General features: G+C 39.0%; 1 long non-coding RNA gene and 1 other non-coding gene across 2 annotated transcripts; one reads left to right on the top strand and one right to left on the bottom strand.

The window, feature by feature from the left end:
• Positions 1-423: 423 nt before the first annotated feature.
• LOC135151218 (uncharacterized) lies at positions 424-1,571 on the top strand. The gene is made up of 3 exons (XR_010289824.1): positions 424-565; positions 843-893; positions 1,329-1,571. It is a non-coding gene; the product is annotated as an uncharacterized LOC135151218 (long non-coding RNA).
• A 7,662-nt stretch (positions 1,572-9,233) lies between these two features.
• LOC135150040 (small nucleolar RNA R71) lies at positions 9,234-9,340 on the bottom strand. The gene has a single exon (XR_010288394.1). It is a non-coding gene; the product is annotated as a small nucleolar RNA R71 (small nucleolar RNA).
• Between the last annotated feature and the right edge of the window lie 12,516 nt (positions 9,341-21,856).

Genomic DNA, 21,856 nt, shown 5'->3' with positions numbered 1-21,856 from the left:
AGTTATCTACTTATATTTTTAACAATTATTTGAAGACATGCCACTAACTATTTTTAAACCATGCCTAAAACTCCCTAGAGCTGATCCTGATCTTGAAACATAGCTATTGTACAAATGAATTGGGTGTGGAATCACTAAAGTAGATTCTTTAAACTCAAATCTCTAGTCTTTATCGCAACCACCATCATTGCTGTTTTTTTTGACAAAGATGAAGTTGTAATTACCTAAATTATCCAAGTCCTAGTTGATTTTACCGGGCTCTGTGGACTTTGGACTTGTTTAGAATCTTGATTCCAGATGAACCTGGAGTTTTGATTAGAACTTTAAATTTTGACCAGCACTGTTATACTTAAACTATCAACTAATACTTCTAGTTGTATGTTGTTTTTCATTTTCCTGAACGTTTTGTTTGGTAGAGTGTCCTTTCCTCAGAAAATTAAGACTTCAATATATATTGAATTTCAGTAAATGCCAAGTACAGATAGAAACATCGATAAGGAGGAGTATTGGAAAATTATTCACATTCCAGACAAGGCACCTATTCCACCACATTTGCAACCCACAGGTAAACATTATGATGTACTTGATAATTTGGCAACATATGATAAAATATATTTGTGTGTCTTCGGTAAATCATAATTACATCTAAAGGGCTGTTTTAGCTTTCCATCTCAGTTGAGATTGTTGGAGACTTGGAGTAGTACAAATTGAAACTTTAGACAAGGGATTGTGTCTTTTAATATGTGTAGTGGTCTGTTATAGTTTTCTGTTGTGTGTGTATGTTTGTGTATATTTATCTATGCATTGAATTCTTAAAATGCTTTGTTGTTGTACTGGTACAGTGAATGCCTATGCTTCAGTAATTAATCCAAACGTGCTAACACACTTATAAGGTATGTGACTGTAATTTTAGGTCCTTGTTGATTTATTTTTACCTAATCTCTTCATTTCACAAAAAAAAAAAATTGTATTTTAAAAGTTTTTTCTTCAATGTAACAACTTGTAAGACTATTAAAAAATGATTTTAATCTCGTGCCATCAGTTCTTACTAAATCTGTTAAATGATTTTAATCTCGTGCCATTAGTTCTTACTAAAGTATGTTATTAATATGGATAATTTAAAACAAGATATACTTTTTTGCGCCAAGAAAGCGACAAATGAGATCATTTATTTATTAATAAAAGAGAATTTTTTTTGTCTAAAGCCAAAATCTGAAATTTGCTGCCATATTGCACATTTGTCATAGTTATATTTACTTGAAAAAGTGCATATTACTTAAATTTGGATTGTTATAGCTTGACATGTGAAACAAATTGAATGTTATTAGGAGGTTGAATAAGATTTCTCCACTCGAAGATCTTCGCCATGTGAAGCGCATATGCAAGAAGTGTGTTGAAGGTGTGCTTAAACTCTGATACCAACGTATGCGATATCATATGCCTTGCTTCCTGTGGGTTTATAATAGATAAACATCAAAGTAAGGATCTATAATCTGTTTATGCTCTAGGAGATAAATGTGTCGATTGATTTTGGTACTTTTAACTTGTTATTGAGTACCAATGGGACTTGCGTTCTTATGAATGTCAATGCAAAAAAATTGCAACATAAAAAAAACTAAAAAATAAAGAGGATACAGGAGCTGCATTCTTTCAATATTCAATTTAGTATGTCTGATCATGCATATGTTGTGACCCATAGGAATACGGTGGTGACTATAAGCATTTAAAAATCTACAGGAACGTTCAGTTATTGGTGATATTATGTCTGGCTTCTGATGGGAGTGACCAGTCGGAAAACATACCCAGTGAAATGGTCGAGCTAATCAAGTCATACCAGTTGAGTACATTTATCACAAAAGTAGGTCACCCTTTAATTTTTTACTTTATATTCCATCTTTTCTTTTATTAGTTTCAGGGTTGTATCTGTTCGTGTAATTAGCTGTCCAAAGAACTTTGAAGTGTTTTAATCCATTAGATTACTAACAGAGTACGGGCTGTTCCTTGAGATGTTAGTTTTATCCCTAGTTATGCTTTTGGTTATCGATAAATGTATTATTGTATTTAGTACATTTTAGTTAGTGGACTGATTTCATCGCCATATTGTGCTCACACTTGCATAATTATAAGTGTTGGGATCCTTCTGTGGTCGTATCACCCTGGTCTTTTTGATTTCTTGTAGTCATTGGTATATGTGATTCATGTAATTATCCTACACCTACACCACGCATAAGCACATTGATTTGGGAAGGGCTTGAAAATAGGGATAATTGTAACTGATAGGATGACTGCCTTATACTGACATTTTCAAGAGTCATTGATATACTTGATGAACATAATTTATGATCGCTGCTGACTTCTTATTGCATCTCCTTGACCTTGTAATTAAGTTTTTTTTTTATCTAGCCACTTTTCTAGTCTCTATTCCCGATTTATGCCGTATCAGTAGTTTATGTATGTCGTATTAGTAGTTTATTCTGGTCATTAGTGGTAAGTTTCTTTGTTTTGTCACAACTTGTTAGGTATCCAAATATGCAGCTACATCAAAAGAAGAATGGGAAGAACAGTGCAAGCTATGGCCAACTTTATATCATCCACCAACCTAGTATGTGGTTTGTGATCTTAGCTAAGTAGTTTCTTACAAAATATAATTATTTTGCTATTATTAAATCACTTAAGTATCAGTTTGTTTGGCTGAATCGTCTAAATTTTAAACTTTTTCCTCTTAGGCGTTAAGTTTCTTGCCTCTGTTGATTAAGCTAATTTTTTTAGGAATCACCATTTATCTTTATATTGCTAATGAACTATACCACAACTCTCTTTGAAGAGATAAGTGCTTTTTTTATGTCTAGACGATTCTGACAGTATTTCATCACATCGGTAACCTACTTTCTAGTTCAAAATATTAAAAGTAATGGTGGTTGGCAGAAAATTTGATGGAACATTTCAACAGAACCAGTAGAAATGCAAACAATTTTCAGATTTATCCAGTAAATTTTTATAGTGATCATATTCTCTATAGTGAGATTACAGTTTACAACTGTTTCTCTAAATATTATTACTTGGAAGTTGGAAACCAAGTAAATTTCTAATAAAAGGAAAACTATATGAAAGAAAACTATATGTATATATACTTTCCATCGTTAATTTACTGCTGTGAGTATTAAAGAAAAGAATTTCTTTGTCCCATTATATAATCTAATATATTTCGAATATATACATATTAATATAATTATATATCACCAAATTACAATTAATCATTTCTCAAATAAAAACATAAATAACTAGTAATTAAAATTTCTTAATCCCATGATTAACATCAGCATTGTATAGCATCTGTACCTTTTCAACAGGTGTAGTATTGCCAGTTAGCTTCTGCAACTTTAATTCTCAAATCTCTAACTGTGAAAGTTTTTTTTGTTCTCTACGAAATATTGTCAGAAACTTTTTAGGATTTAAAACACCTACGGATATAGCAAGACCTTGTTTGTCATAAGCTGAATTACTAGTTACTTGCCCTTTGTAATATTTTCAGTTGATTAATTGGTTGCGTAATAAATCAGTAATGAACATATCATTTGGTATCTCGTGTGTATTAGTTTCACCTTTGTTTTACTATACCCAAATTTTTGGTTTGCAGTTGTGCATGATACGGTACATATGTTTGCCAATATAGTTAGTTTTGCTTAGTTACTGGCAAGTGCTGAAAAGGTCAAAGATTAGTAATTAAATTGAACTTGAACATGAGATGAATTGATTTTTAACTGTCAAAAGGTTCATTTACTGTCTAAATTGTATCCTGATTAATTGATATGTATTTGTTTCATTTTTTTGCACAGCAACATAGACGGCATCACTGGATTTAGTGAAGAAAACTCACAATCAGTTTGTGAGTTCATGAAATTAGCTATTGATTTGGCAAAATCTGTTGATGGTCAGGTAAATATCTACCTTTATCACTAATTATACCATATTACAGATGCTTAGGGGCTGGACCTGAAATCCTTAATTTAGTTTTATATATCAGAAAGAGGCCTTATCTTTTCCGTACTCTTAATAATGAACAGATGAATATATAGGATTAGGTATGTAGTGAACAAGTCCCTTTGTATTTGTGTGCATTAAATTCTGAGATAATCAGGCATACACTTGCAATTTCTCTTATTACAGAGATTTAATTTACATACAAGTCAACTTTATGAATATCATAAAAGTACCCTGTTCCTGGAAACTATATTAAACTTTCAATGTCCATATATAACCCCATGCGTGAAAAAATTGACCAAAGTCCCTTGCAGAGCCATATAAAAGCCAAATGTAAGTTAAAACTGAAAGCTGGACCCTTGATAACGTCAAACATGCATAGCTACCATGTTTAAATTATTACCTTTATTAGTGGACGGCTTATTCTTTTGCCACATGGTATCTGCTTCTGCCTTGCAGATTGTAAATGCTGCTGTTATTGTTAATCCAGCATCTAATCAAGTGGTAGCAAGATCGTGTGATCAGGTTTTTTCGCAGAATAATCCTTCAACAAGGAACAGTGCTGGAGAAGGGTACCTAGAACCATGTAAATTGACATCTTCTTCCATCAGTAATGGACTGCAAACCTATACAAATTCAAGTTCAAACTCTTCCTTCAATGAACAGAAGAGAACATATGGTGGCGTTTCTTGTTTACATCCTTGGCAGTGGGCTGAACAACAGTCCCAAGCAAGTTGTTTTCGCCACCCTTTTCACCATGCTGCTATGGTTGCTATCGACAATTCTGCTGCCAGAGATAGATATCTCTTCCCTGCTAGTGAACATATAGTTGATAAATGCTGTCAGGCTGAAGTTATGGATTCACCTTCTACAGTATCTCCGTCTAAAAAGCAAAAGACTGAAACAAAGGTAAGCTCTATTATGTTTTGTTTTATCGTAACGTAGAGTGACTTAGACAGCATCAAATTTGGACCCTCTTACAACATAATGAGCCAACTTTTATGCATCAGTCTGCCACTTCATATGTCTTGCACAACTATATTCTACTCTGTTAGTAAATGTAATGGATGAAGTGAATATCCATGTCACTTGAAAGGGCCTTTTTTATAGAAGTAAAACTCATATCTGCAGTATTAATCCCTAAGAATTTTGGATCTGGTAGTTATGATGGAATGCAATTCTTTTCCACACAAGTTTGTAGGAAAAATGGGGTATATTCTGGTTAGATTTATGAACTTTTAGGCGTCGTCTTTAATTTGTGGAATATAGTTTATATCTATATAATTTAATATCTAATATTCAGAAAATAATATAAATTATGAGAACAAAATTTGCTGAATTTGGTGGATTCTATCCAAAAGAAAATATTGTGCGGAAATGAAGGAATTAATTAATAGTCTCGCATAGAGGTGGCAATTTCGGGTAATGAGTCAGGGTTTCTTACTGGATCCAGTTTTTGGGGCAACCCGAACCTGAAATGGGTTAAAAAATTTAACCCGAACCAACCTATTCAGTACCTGATTAACTCAAAAATGACCCGATTTGACCCGAAATTTAATTATAGTTAATTATTTTTATTATATGAATTGATGTTTTTATTGTACTATATTAAAATAATAGTATTAATTTAATGAAGTGGATAATTTATTTAAATATTATATAAATATGACAAATGTATGTAATTATGTATTGTATATTTATATTATACATAATATATTATATATTAAAATATTTCGGGTTGGTTCGGGTACACCGGGTCAACCCGAACCTGACCCGAGTTTTTCAGGTAAAAAATTACCCAACCCGAAATATGAAAACACTGACCCTAATTCGTACTTTTTTGAGTGGGGTTTCTGTTGGGTTTCGGGTTGTGTCGGATTTTGCCACCCCTAGAACTATAAATTTGACTTCATGCGCCATTAAAATGAAAGATTTAAACGGAGTTACTGGAGTGCTTAAATTTCTCATTCAGCTTAAGGTGATCTTTCAGGTGGAGGATTCTGGAATACAAAATGGCGAACATAATGCCTGTGGTTCCATGCCAGTCAGACCCTACTTATGTACTGGTTATGACATATACCTTGTTTGGGAACCATGCATTATGTAAGTTCTCTGATATTCATGTTATCTCTTATGTACTTCTTTGTTACAGAAAGAGATGCTTGTGGCTGCGACTTCAATACTTAAATCAAGTATTTACTGGAAGTTTGGAAGAAAGGTTTACCTATGCTGTAGGCTGCATGTTATACTAACCTTCTCGATTCTCCTACCCACCTTTTCTCTGAGTGTTTATTAATTATTTCATGTGCCAAATGTAAGGTTGTGTTCCCAATGAACATGTCCTCAGGGAAGCCCAAGTATAAAATGCCTTTCTTGGCAATCTGACATACTACTGCTTTGTAGCCATTATGATCCGTAGTAGTATCACAATATCATTAACGACGACAACTTAGTTGCGATACATGCATAACGTCAAACATCTTTATCATGTACAAATTTGCCAGGAAGATGTCTTCAGGACCAATTATTTGCACTTCTAAGGAACTCACATCTTCAAGTTGTGTTTGATGTTGCTGTTGCGTTTCCCTCCCCGTCTCTCTTTTAATTATTTTTTGGATTTCTGATGCTTTGTGGGTTTATCTGACAGGTGTGCCATGGCACTTGTTCATCAGCGGATTAAGCGTATATTTTACGCTTTTCCTAATCACAATGCTGGGGCGCTTGGAAGTTTGCACAGATTGCAAGGAGAAAAAAGCTTAAATCACCACTATGCTGTTTTCAGAGTCTTTTTACCAGAATCTATATTGGATAGAGATGATGTTGTCACTGCTGTTTCTGGAAGTGATAAAAACAAAACACATGTTCTATAGGAGGTATGTACTTGCAATTAATTATGCCCCTTGTTTTTTATAGGAGGGAACACTTCCATACTACCATGGTAGCAGATCATCTCCAAGAGACTCTCTAATTGAGCTCTTAAGTAGAAAAATAAAGAGCCATGTCCAAAATAGAGCTCCAAGAGACTCTTAGAGGCTCTTTAAAAAGTAAAGAGCTCACTCTCTCTCCTCTCTTTTAGGAGCCGCATGATAAGTGGTATTTATACACACTTATAGGCCTTCATTTCCACTTAAATTGGTTGGTTGTACTTAAGTGTTTAGTGTCTTTTGATTTGTTTTTATTGTTTTTCTGTGCAGGTCACGAGTTGAGGTGATGAAGTGATTTTCTATCATTTTAGGTTGGTTTTGGTGCATTATTTGCAAGAATAGAGAATTGTGGATTCATCAAGACTTGGGATTTTGTGGGTACATCTTCTACAAACCCTCACGAGAGCACACTCGTCCACTAGAGCTATCTAGGGGTTTAAAGGGCTTGTTGCATGTGCTAAATGCAACCGTGATCACCTACGGAAGTGGTACTAGAAGCGAGGAAGGACATGCACGCGAGAACGAGCGAGAAACGAAGAAACGGAGCTGCCAGTGCAGACACTAGCGCGCCCGCGCTAAGTGGTAGCGCGCCCGCGCTACTAACTGCACCAACTAGCGCGCCTGCGCTAAGTTAGCGCGGCCGCGCCCAGCAGAACTCCCCGGGCCGATTTTTACAGCTTTTTAGTGGATTTTCGCAGCGGTCGAGGCCCGGTTGACTTAGTCAATGCAATTTTTATTTCTCGTGTGTAAAACCCTAGCCTCGTAGAAGTAGTTTTAGTAGAGAACAATATCGTAATCATAGTTTTAATTTTATCGAAGCACATTATCAGTTGTATTGGATCGTTCTTTGCGAGGAAGTGACAGTTTCGAGCAAGATCGTGAACATCAAATCTGTGACGTGTGATCCTTATTATTATTAATTCAAGCATTTTTATTCCATTCAATTCTTGTCTTTTCTTTATAATGTTTTCACTAGAACCCATGATGTCGATTAGTTCGATTATGAACTAACCGCCTTCATGGGATTCTAATGGATTTATCGATGTAATCTAGTATCGAATATTAATTACTTGATTTTGTGACGTACGTTGATTTCTTTGCATGAGCCGTGCTTATTCTTCTTAGGAGCGTAGCTAACTTCTAAGTTGTTTGTTAATTCTTTCTGAAGCGAGAGTGGATGATTGAATTTAGAACTATGCCATGTAAACATAGGATTATGTGAATGAAACATAATTTGTGGTAGACTTGAACTATTTTTATCACCCTATGTAATCGCGATAGATGACTTGTTATTAAACCTCTCTGCTTACACTACCGCTATAGAGATATAGGGTCTGAGCTTTGTTGGTGTCCATGAGATTTCTATCTTAATTGTGGATTTTGATTGGTATGATATGTGTGCAACGAGAGTTGGCATGTATTACTTTCGTGTTGTCTGATTAGGATCAACAGTCGCATGTTAATCAGTAAATTCAATTCTAGATGAATTCGATAATGAAGTTAGAATCCCATGTGTTTTCCTATTCTGAAATTGATTAGTAAATTTTAGTTATTAGTATAAAAGAAACCAATCCTTGTTAATTGTCTTAGCAGTGATAATTGATCATACATTGTTGCATAGGTGCGTATTCTTAATTCACCAGTCTCTGTGGGATCGAACTTAATATATTACTTGTGATCACGTGCGCTTGCGTGTAGTGTAGATTTTTGCGAACAAGTTTTTGGCGCCGCTGCCGGGGACTCGGTGTTAATTAATAGTTTATGTACTTGTCATCAGTGTGCATTAAAATTCACTGACTAGGATTCTATTCTCATCTCACTTTTCTTCTTTTCTTTATTCCAGGTACTTGGGTCGCGTTTATGCAAACACGTTCTCAGACCCGTAAGAAAGCAATTGATTCATCTTCTACTTCTTCTTCTGATTCTGAAACAATGACAGAACCTGAAGCACAACCAGACAGCAAGGCATTGAAGGATTTCTCTATGCCAAAGATCGATGATATCCAATCAAGCATTGTCAGGCCTGCAATCGCAGCCAAAGCCTTTGAAATCAAACCAGGAACTATTCAAATGGTTCAGAACTCGGTACAGTATGGGGGTTCTCCTACTGAAGACCCAAATATGCATATACGGAATTTTATAGAGATCTGTGACACTTTCAAATTCAATGACGTCTCTGATGAAGCTGTGAAGTTAAGACTTTTCCCATTTTCACTGAAAGATAAGGCCAAGGGATGGTTACATTCTTTACCATCTGGTTCGATTACTACATGGGAAGATCTGGCTCAGAAATTTCTCACTAAATTCTTCCCCATGGCAAAGACTGCTGCACTACGAAATGCTCTATCTCAATTCTCTCAACAATCAGGAGAAACATTCTGTGAAGCCTGGGAGAGGTATAAAGAGATGCTAAGAAAGTGTCCCCACCATGGTATGCCGGATTGGATGCAAATAAACAGTTTCTACAATGGTCTTGGACCTCAATCCAGACCTATGCTTGATGCTGCTTCTGGAGGTGCGCTATGGGCTAAGAGTTATGAAGAAGCTTATGATCTTATTGAAATGATGGCGGCTAATGAATATCAGAACCCTACTCAAAGACTTACTCAAGGGAAAGTAGCCGGAATTCTTGATCTTGACACGTCTACAGCTATAGCAGCTCAACTTAAAGCTCTCACGATGAAAGTCGACTCTCTGGCTCACCAAGGAATTCAACAGCCAATCATTATTTGCGAATTATGTGCTGGTACTCATGCTACTGATCAGTGTGCCATTTCTAGTGAATCAGCACAATTTGTGAGCAACTTTCAGAGAGGTCAACAGCCTGCTCCAGCTACTTATCACCCTAACAACCGAAATCATCCTAATTTCAGCTGGAGTAATAACCAGGGGTATAACCAACCTCAACAAGGATTTCAACAGGGACCTAAACAGTACAGTCAGGCTGGAAATTCACAACAGTATGCACCTAAACAGCCATATCACACCCCCCCGGGATTTCAGAATCATGGGCAATCAGCTAACGAAAGGTCTGACATGGAAGAGCTAAGGCTCATGTACAAGAGTCAAGCAGTAACTTTAAAAGCCTTGGAGACACAAGTCGGTCAGTTAGCTAACGCTTTACTAAGCAGACCACAGGGGAATCTCCCTAGTGATACAGAGGTACCAGGTAAGAGGGACCCTAAAGAGCAAGTCCAATCCATTACGCTGAGATCTGGAAAAACTACAACAGGGCCTACCTCAACATTAGTACAAGATCAGGGTGATAATCCGCAAGAAATTCCAGCAGAAGTTCCTTCAAATACAATTGGCACCAACCCTACTGTTGAAAAGGATAAGGCTATTCCTGCAGCTGCTCCGATGTCAAAACCAGTATATCCACCACCTCCATTTCCTAGGAGGTTAAAAAAACAGCAGCTGGATAAACAATTTGGTAAATTCCTAGAAGTATTCAAAAAGCTTCACATCAACATTCCATTTGCTGAAGCACTCGAGCAAATGCCTAGTTATGCCAAGTTCATGAAGGGTATTCTTTCAAAAAAGCTAAAGCTCGAAGAGTTAGAGACCGTGGCTTTAACGGAGGAATGTAGTGCTGTACTTCAACAGAAATTACCACCTAAGCTTAAGGATCCGGGAAGCTTTACTATTCCTTGCACTATCGGGAAGTTCTCTTTTGATAAGTGTCTGTGCGACTTGGGGGCTAGCATCAATCTGATGCCTCTATCTATCTTCACACAACTTGGCCTGCCAGAGCTCAAGCCAACAAATATGTCTTTACAGCTGGCTGATCGTTCGATCACATATCCGAGGGGTATAATTGAAGATGTGCTAGTCAAGGTTGATCAATTAATATTTCCAGCCGACTTCGTGATTCTTGACTTTGAAGAAGACAAAAGGATTCCTATCATCTTGGGTAGACCCTTCTTAGCCACCGGGCAAACATTGATCGATGTCCAAAAAGGGGAACTTACAATGAGAATACAAGATCAGACGGTCACGTTCAATGTATTCAATGCAATGAAATTACCAACCGATGAGGAATCTTGTTTCAGTATGGATGTACTTGATACTACGGCAGAAGCTAATAGCCAGAGGGTTTTACAGGATGATGTATTGGAAGCAATCCTTACCAATGATGAGAAATGGGACAGTGAAGAAGAATTGGAAGAAATCCATCATCTTAACTCATCACCTTGGAGAAGGAATTTTGAACCACCTGTAGAATCTCTTGGCTTAGAAGAATTAAAGGAAGATCACAAACCACTACAACCATCAGTGATCGAAGCACCTAAACTTGAACTTAAACCGTTACCGGATCACTTGAGGTATGCTTTTCTTGGTGAACGTTCTACTCTTCCTGTTATTATTGCAGCTAACTTGTCAGGTGAGGAAGAGGAAAAACTTTTGAGGGTGCTAAGGGAATTCAAAACAGCAATTGGGTGGACTATAGCTGATATCAAGGGAATCAGTCCATCATTTTGTCAGCACAAAATTCTCATTGAAGAAGGAAGCAAACCTTCAGTGGAACAACAAAGAAGGTTAAATCCTATCATGAAGGAGGTTGTAAAGAAAGAGATTCTTAAATGGCTCGATGCAGGTATCATATATCCAATTTCAGATAGCTCATGGGTGAGCCCAGTACAATGCGTGCCTAAGAAAGGAGGAATGACAGTAGTAGCCAACGAAAAAGGGGAACTCATCTCAACTAGAACTGTCACGGGTTGGAGGATTTGCATGGACTACAGAAAGCTGAATAAAGCTACAAGAAAAGATCACTTCCCTCTGCCTTTTATTGATCAGATGCTTGACAGGTTGGCTGGCCATGAGTTCTATTGTCTGTTAGATGGGTATTCTGGCTATAATCAGATTGCTATTTCTCCGGAAGATCAAGAAAAGACAACCTTTACATGCCCTTATGGTACTTTCGCATTCCGAAGAGTACCTTTTGGTTTATGTGGTGCACCAGCCACTTTTCAAAGGTGCATGATGGCAATATTCTCAGAGATGATCGGCATCAATGTGGAGGTATTCATGGATGACTTTTCTGTATTTGGAACATCTTATGACGAATGCCTCACGAATCTTAGAATGGTTCTTAAGCGCTGTGTGGAAACTAATCTGATTCTCAATTGGGAAAAATGTCATTTCATGGTGCAAGAAGGAATCATATTGGGGCATAAGGTATCGGCCAAGGGACTAGAAGTCGATAAAGCTAAGGTGGAGACAATTAAAAATCTTCCTCCACCACTTTCAGTCAAGGGCGTCCGAAGCTTCCTTGGTCATGCAGGTTTCTATCGGAGGTTCATCAAGGATTTCTCGAAAATTTCTAAACCTCTTTGCAATCTGTTAGAGAAAGACATTCCATTCAAATTTGATGAGGAGTGCTTGGAAGCATTTGAAATCTTGAAAAAGAAGTTGACATCAGCACCTATCATCACTGCACCTGATTGGAGTAAACCATTCGAATTAATGTGTGATGCCAGTGATTATGCTGTAGGAGCTGTACTGGGCCAGCGAACAAGCAATGTGTTTCATGTTATCTACTATGCCAGCAAAACATTAAATGATGCACAATTGAACTACACTACTACTGAAAAAGAACTTCTAGCTATTGTCTTTAGCTTTGAGAAGTTCAGGTCTTACCTTCTTGGAACAAAGGTAGTGGTATATACTGATCATGCAGCCATTCGATATCTCATCACAAAGAAAGATTCTAAACCAAGACTAATTCGCTGGGTTTTATTGCTCCAAGAATTTGATGTGGAAATTAAAGATCGAAAGGGCACAGAAAATCAGGTAGCGGATCATTTATCCAGACTAGAAGATCACAGCAAACAAACTACCGACAACACTCTAATCAATGAATTCTTCCCAGACGAACAGTTGTTTGGAGTTGAAGCAGAAGAGCCATGGTTTGCTGACATTGTGAATTATCTAGTGAGTAAGGTCATTCCTCCAGAATTCTCTTATGCTCAACGCAAGAAATTCCTTCACGATGTGAAATGGTATATTTGGGATGAACCCTTTCTGTTTAAACAAGGAGTCGATCAGATTCTCAGACGGTGTATTCCTAATAATGAAGTTGAGGGAGTTTTGCGTGAGTGCCATTCCACTGGTTATGGGGGCCATTATAGCGGAGAGAAGACAGCAAAGAGGGTACTTCAAGCAGGTTTTTACTGGCCAACTCTGTTTAAAGATGCTCATCAATTTGTGTTGGGTTGCGATCGATGTCAACGTACAGGTAATATTTCTAGGAGGAATGAAATGCCTCTTAAATGCTTTTGGAAGTTGAAATATTTGATGTTTGGGGTATTGACTTTATGGGACCGTTCGTTTCGTCTTGCAACAACCAGTATATTCTATTGGCAGTTGATTACGTGTCTAAATGGGTGGAGGTGAAAGCCTTACCTACAAATGATGCTAAGGTGGTCTTGCAATTTCTACAAAAACAAATCTTTACCCGTTTCGGAGTCCCTAGAGTCATTATCAGTGATGAAGGCTCTCATTTCTGCAATCGGAAATTCACAACCTTGATGACGAGGTATAATATCAATCACCGGGTTGCTACTGCTTATCATCCTCAAACAAATGGTCAAGCTGAAGTGTCTAACAGAGAGATCAAACGCATATTAGAGAAGGTGGTTAACCCTTCTAGGAAGGACTGGTCCTTACGATTAGATGAGGCTGCTTGGGCTTATCGAACAGCTTATAAAACACCGTTGGGTACTTCTCCATTTCAGTTAGTGTTTGGCAAGGCTTGTCACCTACCAGTTGAGTTGGAACATAAAGCTTATTGGGCCCTAAAGAAGTTGAACTTCGACTTACAATTAGCTGGAGAGAAACGAATGATGCAACTCAATGAGCTAGAGGAGTTTCGCCTCCGTGCTTATGAAAATAACAAACTCTACAAAGAAAAGGTGAAAAGATTGCATGATCAGCGGCTGATACAAAAATCGTTTGTGGTTGGTCAATTGGTGCTATTGTATAACTCTCGGTTGAAGCTGTTTCCAGGGAAACTCAAGTCACGCTGGTCAGGGCCATTTACAGTCAAGACGGTATTTTCCCACGGTGCAGTAGAAATCTATGCAAGATCACCGGAGGAATCATTTAAGGTTAATGGTCAAAGGTTGAAGCCTTACTTTGGCGGAAATGTGAATCGTGAGGTACAAACCACGATTCTTCAATCGGAATCGGATTAATTCTGGACTTCACGTCGAGCTAACGACGTTAAACAAGCGCTTCGTGGGAGGCAACCCACGCATTGGAACCACATTGTACCATTGTAAACCTCAAAAACACAAAAATCGAAAAAATTCGGCCTCCGGTGTCAGACACTAGCGCGCCCGCGCTAGTGTCAGCGCGCCCGCGCTAAGTTGCACAGCGCGCCCGCGCTATACTTAGCGCGGCCGCGCTACTGACTGCCGAGTCAGCCGAGTTTTCACCCAAAAATTATTTTTTTTCGTTTTAAAAAGCCCACAATCCTAATTTTGCATGCCTAGCCCGAAATACATCCCATAAAACCCTAACTCAACTCTACAATCCTTATATAAACACAAAACCCATATCCAAATCCCATTATAATTCTCTAAACCCTAATTACATATACACATCCATACACACAACCTTCATCCAATCTCTCAAACCCACTACACACAAATCTCTTTCAACTCTAAATCTCTACCAATGGACACCCAAAAGAGCCCGAAGATCACAAGGAACAAGCACCCAAGCCCCCGACATCTAGCGATTCTTCCTCGATGGGTGAGGTTGAGTTCACCTCGGATGGTGCGCGAACCGAGTTTCAACGGCTTATGAATAAGTCGTTAGTCAAGGAGAGGGGATTCTTACCCACGGCGGAAGATGGTGAGCTTTTGAACATGGTTCAAGAGCGGGGTTGGGAGTCTTTTGCGAGGCTCCGGAGGCGGTTCCCTTGGCTATTATTCGAGAGTTTTATGCTAATGCCAAGGAGAATCGCGATGGATTCACGGTGGTGCGGGGAATCCGTGTGGATTATAGTGCGGATGCGATCCGCCGAGTTATTGGGGGGCGTGCCAGGCGCCGTAATGAAGAAGATTGGGTGGTTGAGAGGATTGGGCGTGCCAAACGCCGATTTGATGACGATCCGGTTGATCTAGAGCGGTTGGTGTATGACATGTGTGTACCGGACACGCATTGGAAGATGACTGCACCTCCTTTGCCGGCACATGTTTCGTTTCCAGCAGCTGCGTTGAACCGGTATGCGAAGGCGTGGAACGCCTTCATCTGTGCTAACATCATGCCATCTTCACATGGGCATGAGGGTGACAGTGGAGAGAGTTATTCTGCTCTTTGGGATTGTCTCGGGCAAGTATATTGATCTGGGACATGTTATTCATCAGGGGATTCTGAGGTTCTTGAAGGGAGGAACCACTGGTGCCATTCCATATGGCACAATTGTGACGAAGCTCTGTCGATCGAGCGGTGTTCGTTGGCCATCCAACGAGCAACTACAGTTGCCAGGGAACACCTATTGATCATTCGGCGATCAGTCGGATGACAGGAGTGGGATGGAGGAGTTCCCCACCCTCGAGGCCTCGGGTACTTATATGATGAGATGCCAGGGGGACGTCCAGAGTTTGTGAGGAGGGAGCAGCCTAGAGCTTCTGGAGCTGGTACTTCACAGACGGAGAGGAGCTCCGAACCGATGGGAGATGCTCATTATCGCCGCCTAGCGAGACGGATGGATACCATGCATGACATCCACCAGAGGTTTGCTTTTGACTTGAAGGCTCTAGGTAGTGCTTTTCAGGCACAGGGGGTCACAGTTCAGTGGCCGGTATTCGGAGCAGGGATGCAGTATCCGCCACCTGATTCACCTCCAGCAGAGGAGGGGGAGGACTCGGACTCCGAGTAGGTATGTGGGTGCTCTAGCCTTTTTATCACTTTCAATGGGGACATTGAAAATTTTAAGTTTGGGGGTGGTAATCTAAGGAAGAGCATATTATTAGATAGTTTTTTTATTGCATGTGTTAGTTAGTTCATGTAGTTCACGTTTTTTTTTATTTTACTTTGATTATTTCTCACGTTTTCTTTCTATTTTTCCATATTTTCTTTGTTTTACATGTTTAGTGGTAGTTGTCATAGTTAGTATCACGAGCATGTGCATGAATTATGAAGTTAAGCCAAGTTAATTGCCTATGATGAGTTATGTGCGTAGTTCTTGATTAGTAGTTTTGATTGCAATGCTAGGTTAGTACTTGGAAATTGCTTGTGTTGGAATTGTAATTCACATATGTTCTTGAGATAGGATTTAGACGAAATTCCATGAATCTAGGATTGAATTGAGCACCCTTCAGCTTAGGTCTGTAAATCTTAAGTTTGGGGGAACTGAGGAGTAGATATACCTTTCTAAAAAAAAAAAAAAAAAAAAAAAAGAGTAGTAAATAAATTCACTAAAAAAATAAGTGGTAGAATTAACTAGGTTGAGCTCATTAGTACTCGAGTAATTAAGTCTGAGGGGACTTTGTGCCTAACAACCTAAAGCCCTTCGTGGTTTGGGATTGTTGACCCAACGCTCGCTACATGGGTACTAGTGCATAAATCTTTAGGGATCTCAACCATTGCACAGTTAAATAAACCACTAGAATAAGTGAATAATTGGTGTGTGAAGTCTTATGGTGTTCGTAACGCATTTACACTGCGAAGCGCTCTGACCCTAGACCGAGCAATTAATCACCAATAAAAAGAAAAAAAAATAATAATAATATATATAATAGTGAATAAAATAGAAGGGTGTGGACATTCTTTGGGACCTTGGCTTTAGTTGGACTTGAGTGACGGGGTGTTAGTTTTAAAACTTTTACGATTCTTGATTGGGATTCTGTGGGAGTAGTAGTTTTGTCTTGTCTCAATAAAAGAGCATGCTTGCACACACGGGCACTCCACACTTGTAAATAGAAGAGTAATTGACTTAGTAGCGAGAGAGATGAAATTCGAGAACATTAGCACAATCTGAGGTATTATAAATGGCAAGGCAATTACTTCATAGTTCACTCATTCATCACGTAGTTGCATTCATGCATTGCATTGTATTATTGTTAGTATCGTTGACGCTGAGGACAAGCATCAGTTTAAGTTTGGGGGTGTGATAAGTGGTATTTATACACACTTATAGGCCTTCATTCCACTTAAATTGGTTGGTTGTACTTAAGTGTTTAGTGTCTTTTGATGTGTTTTTATTGTTTTCTGTGCAGGTCATGAGTTGAGGTGATGAAGTGATTTTCTATCATTTTAGGTTGGTTTTGGTGCATTATTTGCAAGAATAGAGAATTGTGGATTCATCAAGACTTGGGATTTTGTGGGTACATCTTCTACAAACCCTCACGAGAGCACACTCGTCCACTAGAGCTATCTAGGGGTTTAAAGGGCTTGTTGCATATGCTAAATGCAACCGTGATCACCTACGGAAGTGGTACTAGAAGCGAGGAAGGACATGCACGCGAGAACGAGCGAGAAACGAAGAAACGGAGCTGCCAGTGCAGACACTAGCGCGCCCGCGCTAAGTGGTAGCGCGCCCGCGCTACTAACTGCATCAACTAGCGCGCCTGCGCTAAGTTAGCGCGGCCGCGCCCAGCAGAACTCCCCGGGCCGATTTTTACAGCTTTTTAGTGGATTTTCGCAGCGGTCGAGGCCCGGTTGACTTAGTCAATGCAATTTTTATTTCTCATGTGTAAAAAAACCCTAGCCTCAATAATATAGGAAGAGTTTTTAGTAGAGAACAATATCATAGTTAATTTTTATCAAAGCACATTATCAGTTGTATTGGATCGTTCTTTGCGAGGAAGTGACAGTTTCGAGCAAGATCGTGAACATCAATTCTGTAACGTGTGATCCTTATTATTATTAATTCAAGCATTTTTATTCCATTCAATTCTTGTCTTTTATTTATAATGTTTTCACTAGAAACCATGATGTCGATTAGTTCGATTATGAACTAACCGCCTTCATGGGATTCTAATGGATTTATCGATGTAATCTAGTATTGTATATTAATTACTTGATTTTGTGACGTACGTTGATTTCTTTGCATGAGCCGTGCTTATTCTTCTTAGGAGAGTAGCTAACTTCTAAGTTGTTTGTTAATTCTTTCTGAAGCGAGAGTGGATGATTGAATTTAGAACTATGCCATGTAACATAGGATTATGTGAATGAAACATAATTTGTGGTAGACTTGAACTATTTTTATCACCCTGTGTAATCACGATAGACGACTTGCTATTAAACCTCTCTGCTTACACTACCGCTATAGAGATATAGGGTCTGAGCTTTGTTGGTGTCCATGAGATTCTGTCTTAATTGCGGATTTTGATTGGTATGATATGTGTGCAACGAGAGTTGGCATGTATTACTTTCGTGTTGTCTGATAGGATCAACAGTCGCATGCTTATCAGTAATTTCAATTCTAGATGAATTCGATAATGAAGTTAGAATCCCATGTGTTTTCCTATTCTGAATTTGATTAGTAATTTTAGTTATTAGTATAAAAGAAACCATCCTTGTTAATTGTCTTGGCAGTGAAAATTGATCATACATTGTTGCATAGGTGCGTATTCTTAATTCACCAGTCTCTGTGGGATCGAACTTAATATATTACTTGTGATCACGTCGCTTGCGTGTAGTGTAGATTTCACCGAACAAAATGATGGCTGCTAATGAATATCAGAACCTACTCAAAGACTTACTCAAGGGAAGGTAGCCGGAGTTCTTGATCTTGACACGTCTACAGCTATTGCTGCTCAACTTAAGGCTCTCACGATGAAAGTCGATTCTCTGGCTCACCAAGGAATTCAACAACCAATCTCAATTTGCGAATTATGTGCTGGTACTCACTCTACTGATCAGTGTGCCAAATCTAGTGAATCAGCACAATTTGTGAGCAACTTTCAGAGAGGTCAACAGCCTGTTCCAACTACTTACCATCCTAACAACCGAAATCATCCGAATTTCAGCTGGAGTAATAATCAGGGTTATAATCAGCCTCAACAAGGATTTCAACAGGGACCTAAACAGTATAGTCAGACTGGAACTTCACAACAGTATGCACCTAAACAGCCATATCACCCTCCGGGATTTCAGAATCATGGGCAATCAGCTAACGAAAGGTCTGACATGGAAGAACTAAGACTCATGTACAAGAGTCAGGCAGTAACTTTAAAAGCCTTGGAGACACAAGTCGGTCAGTTAGCTAATGCTTTATTAAGCAGACCACAGGGGAATCTCCCTAGTGATACAGAGGTACCAGGTAAGAGGGACCCTAAAGAGCAAGTCCAATCCATTACGCTGAGATCTGGAAAAACTACAACAGGGCCAACCTCACATTAGTACAAGATCAGGATGATGAACCGCAAAGAAATTCCAGCAGAACTTCCTTCGAATACAATTGGCATAAAACCTACTGTTGAAATGGATAGGGCTATTCCTGCAGCTGCTCCAGTGTCAAAGCCATTATATCCACCACCTCCGTTCCTAGGAGGTTAAAAAAACAGCAGCTGGATAAGCAATTTGGTAATTCCTTGAAGTTTTCAAAAAGCTTCACATCAACATTCCGTTTGCAGAAGCACTCGAGCAAATGCCTAGCTATGCCAAGTTCATGAAGGGTATTCTTTCAAAAAGCTAAAGCTCGAGGAGTTAGAGACAGTAGCTTTAACGGAGGAATGTAGTGCTGTGCTTCAACAAAATTACCACCTAAGCTTAAAGACCCGGGAAGCTTACTATCCCTTGCACTATTGGGAAGTTTTCTTTGATAAGTGTCTGTGCGACTTGGGAGCTAGCATCAATCTGATGCCTCTATCTATCTTCACACGACTTGGCCTGCCAGAGCTCAAGCCGACAAACATGTCTTTACAGCTGGCTGATCGTTCGATCACATATCCGAGGGGTATAATTGAAGATGTGCTGGTCAAGGTTGATAAATTAATATTTCCAGCCGACTTCATGATTCTTGATTTTGAAGAAGACAAAAGAATTTCTATCATCTTGGGTAGACCCTTTTTAGCCACCGGGCAAACTTTGATCGATGTCCAAAAGGGGAACTTACAATGAGAATACAAGATCAGACGGTCACGTTCAACGTATTCAATGCAATGAAATTACCAACTGATGAGGAATCTTGTTCAGTATGGATTGTACTTGATACTACGGCAGAAGCTAATAGCCAGCGGTTTTACAGAATGATGTATTGGAAGCAATCCTTACCAATGATGAGGAATTGGACAGTGAAGAAGAATTGGAAGAAATCCATCATCTTAACTCATCACCTTGGAGAAGGAAATTTGAACCACCTGTCGAATCTCTTGGCTTGGAGGAACAAAAGGAAGATCACAAACCACTACAACCATCAGTGATCGAAGCACCTAAACTTGAACTTAAACCGCTACCGGATCACTTGAGGTATGCTTTTCTTGGTGAAGGTTCTACTCTTCCTGTTATTATGCAGCTAACTTGTCAGGTGAGGAAGAGGAAAACTTTGAGGGTGCTAAGGGAATTCAAAACAGCAATTGGTTGGACTATAGCTGATATCAAGGGAATCAGTCCATCCTTTTGTCAACACAAAATTCTCATTGAAGAAGGAAGCAACCGTCAGTGGAACAACAGAGAAGGTTAAATCCTATCATGAAGGAGGTTGTAAAGAAAGAGATTCTTAAATGGCTCGATGCAGGTATCATATATCCAATTTCAGATAGCTCATGGGTGAGTCCAGTACATGTGTGCCTAAGAAAGGAGCATGACAGTAGTAGCCAACGAAAAAGGGGAACTCATCTCAACTAGAACTGTCACTGGTTGGAGGATGTGCATGGACTACAGAAAGCTGAATAAAGCTACAAGGAAGGATCACTTCCCTCTGCCTTTTATTGATCAGATGCTTGACAGGTTGGCTGGTCCTGAATTCTATTGCCTGTTGGATGGGTATTCTGGCTATATCAGATTGCTATTTCTCCGGAGGATCAAGAAAAGACAACCTTTACATGCCCTTATGGTACATTTGCATTCCGAAGATTACCTTTGGCTTATGCGGTACACCAGCCACTTTTCAAAGGTGCATGATGGCAATATTCTCAGAGATGATCGGCATCAATGTAGAGGTATTCATGGACGATTTTTCTGTATTTGGAACATCTTATGACGAATGCCTCACGAATCTGAGAATGGTTCTTAAGCGCTGTGTGGAAACTAATCTGATTCTCAATTGGAAAAATGCCATTTCATGGTGCAAGAAGGAATCATATTGGGACATAAAGTATCTGCCAAGGGACTGGAGTTGATAAAGCGAAGGTGGAAACAATTAAAAATCTCCTCCACCACTCTCGGTTAAGGGCATCCGAAGCTTCCTTGGTCATGCAGGTTTCTATCGGAGGTTCATCAAGGACTTCTCAAAATTTCCAACTCTTTGCAATCTGTTAAAAAAGACATTCCATTCAAATTTGATGAGGAGTGCTTGGAAGCATTTGAATTTTTGAAAAAGAAGTTGACATCAGCACCTATCATCATTGCACCTGATTGGAGTAAACCATTCGAATTGATGTGTGATGCCAGTGATTATGCTGTAGGAGCTGTACTGGGCCAGCGTACAAGTAACGTGTTTCATGTTATCTACTACGCCAGCAAACTTTAAATGATGCACAGTTGAACTACACTACTACAGAAAAAGAACTTCTAGCTATTGTCTTTAGCTTTGAGAAGTTCAGGTCTTATCTTCTTGGAACAAAGGTAGTGGTATATACTGATCATGCAGCCATTCGGTATCTCATTTCAAAGAAGGATTCTAAACCAAGACTAATTCGTTGGGTTCTATTACTCCAAGAATTTGATGTGGAAATTAAAGATCGGAAAGGCACGGAAAATCAGGTAGCGGATCATTTATCCCGACTAGAAGATCATAGCAAACAAACTACCGACAGTATTCTAATTAATGA

The sequence above is a fragment of the Daucus carota genome, chromosome 1 (assembly GCF_001625215.2).
Source record: "Daucus carota subsp. sativus chromosome 1, DH1 v3.0, whole genome shotgun sequence".
NCBI lineage: Eukaryota > Viridiplantae > Streptophyta > Magnoliopsida > Apiales > Apiaceae > Daucus > Daucus carota.
This window is presented reverse-complemented; position numbering and strand designations above follow the sequence as displayed.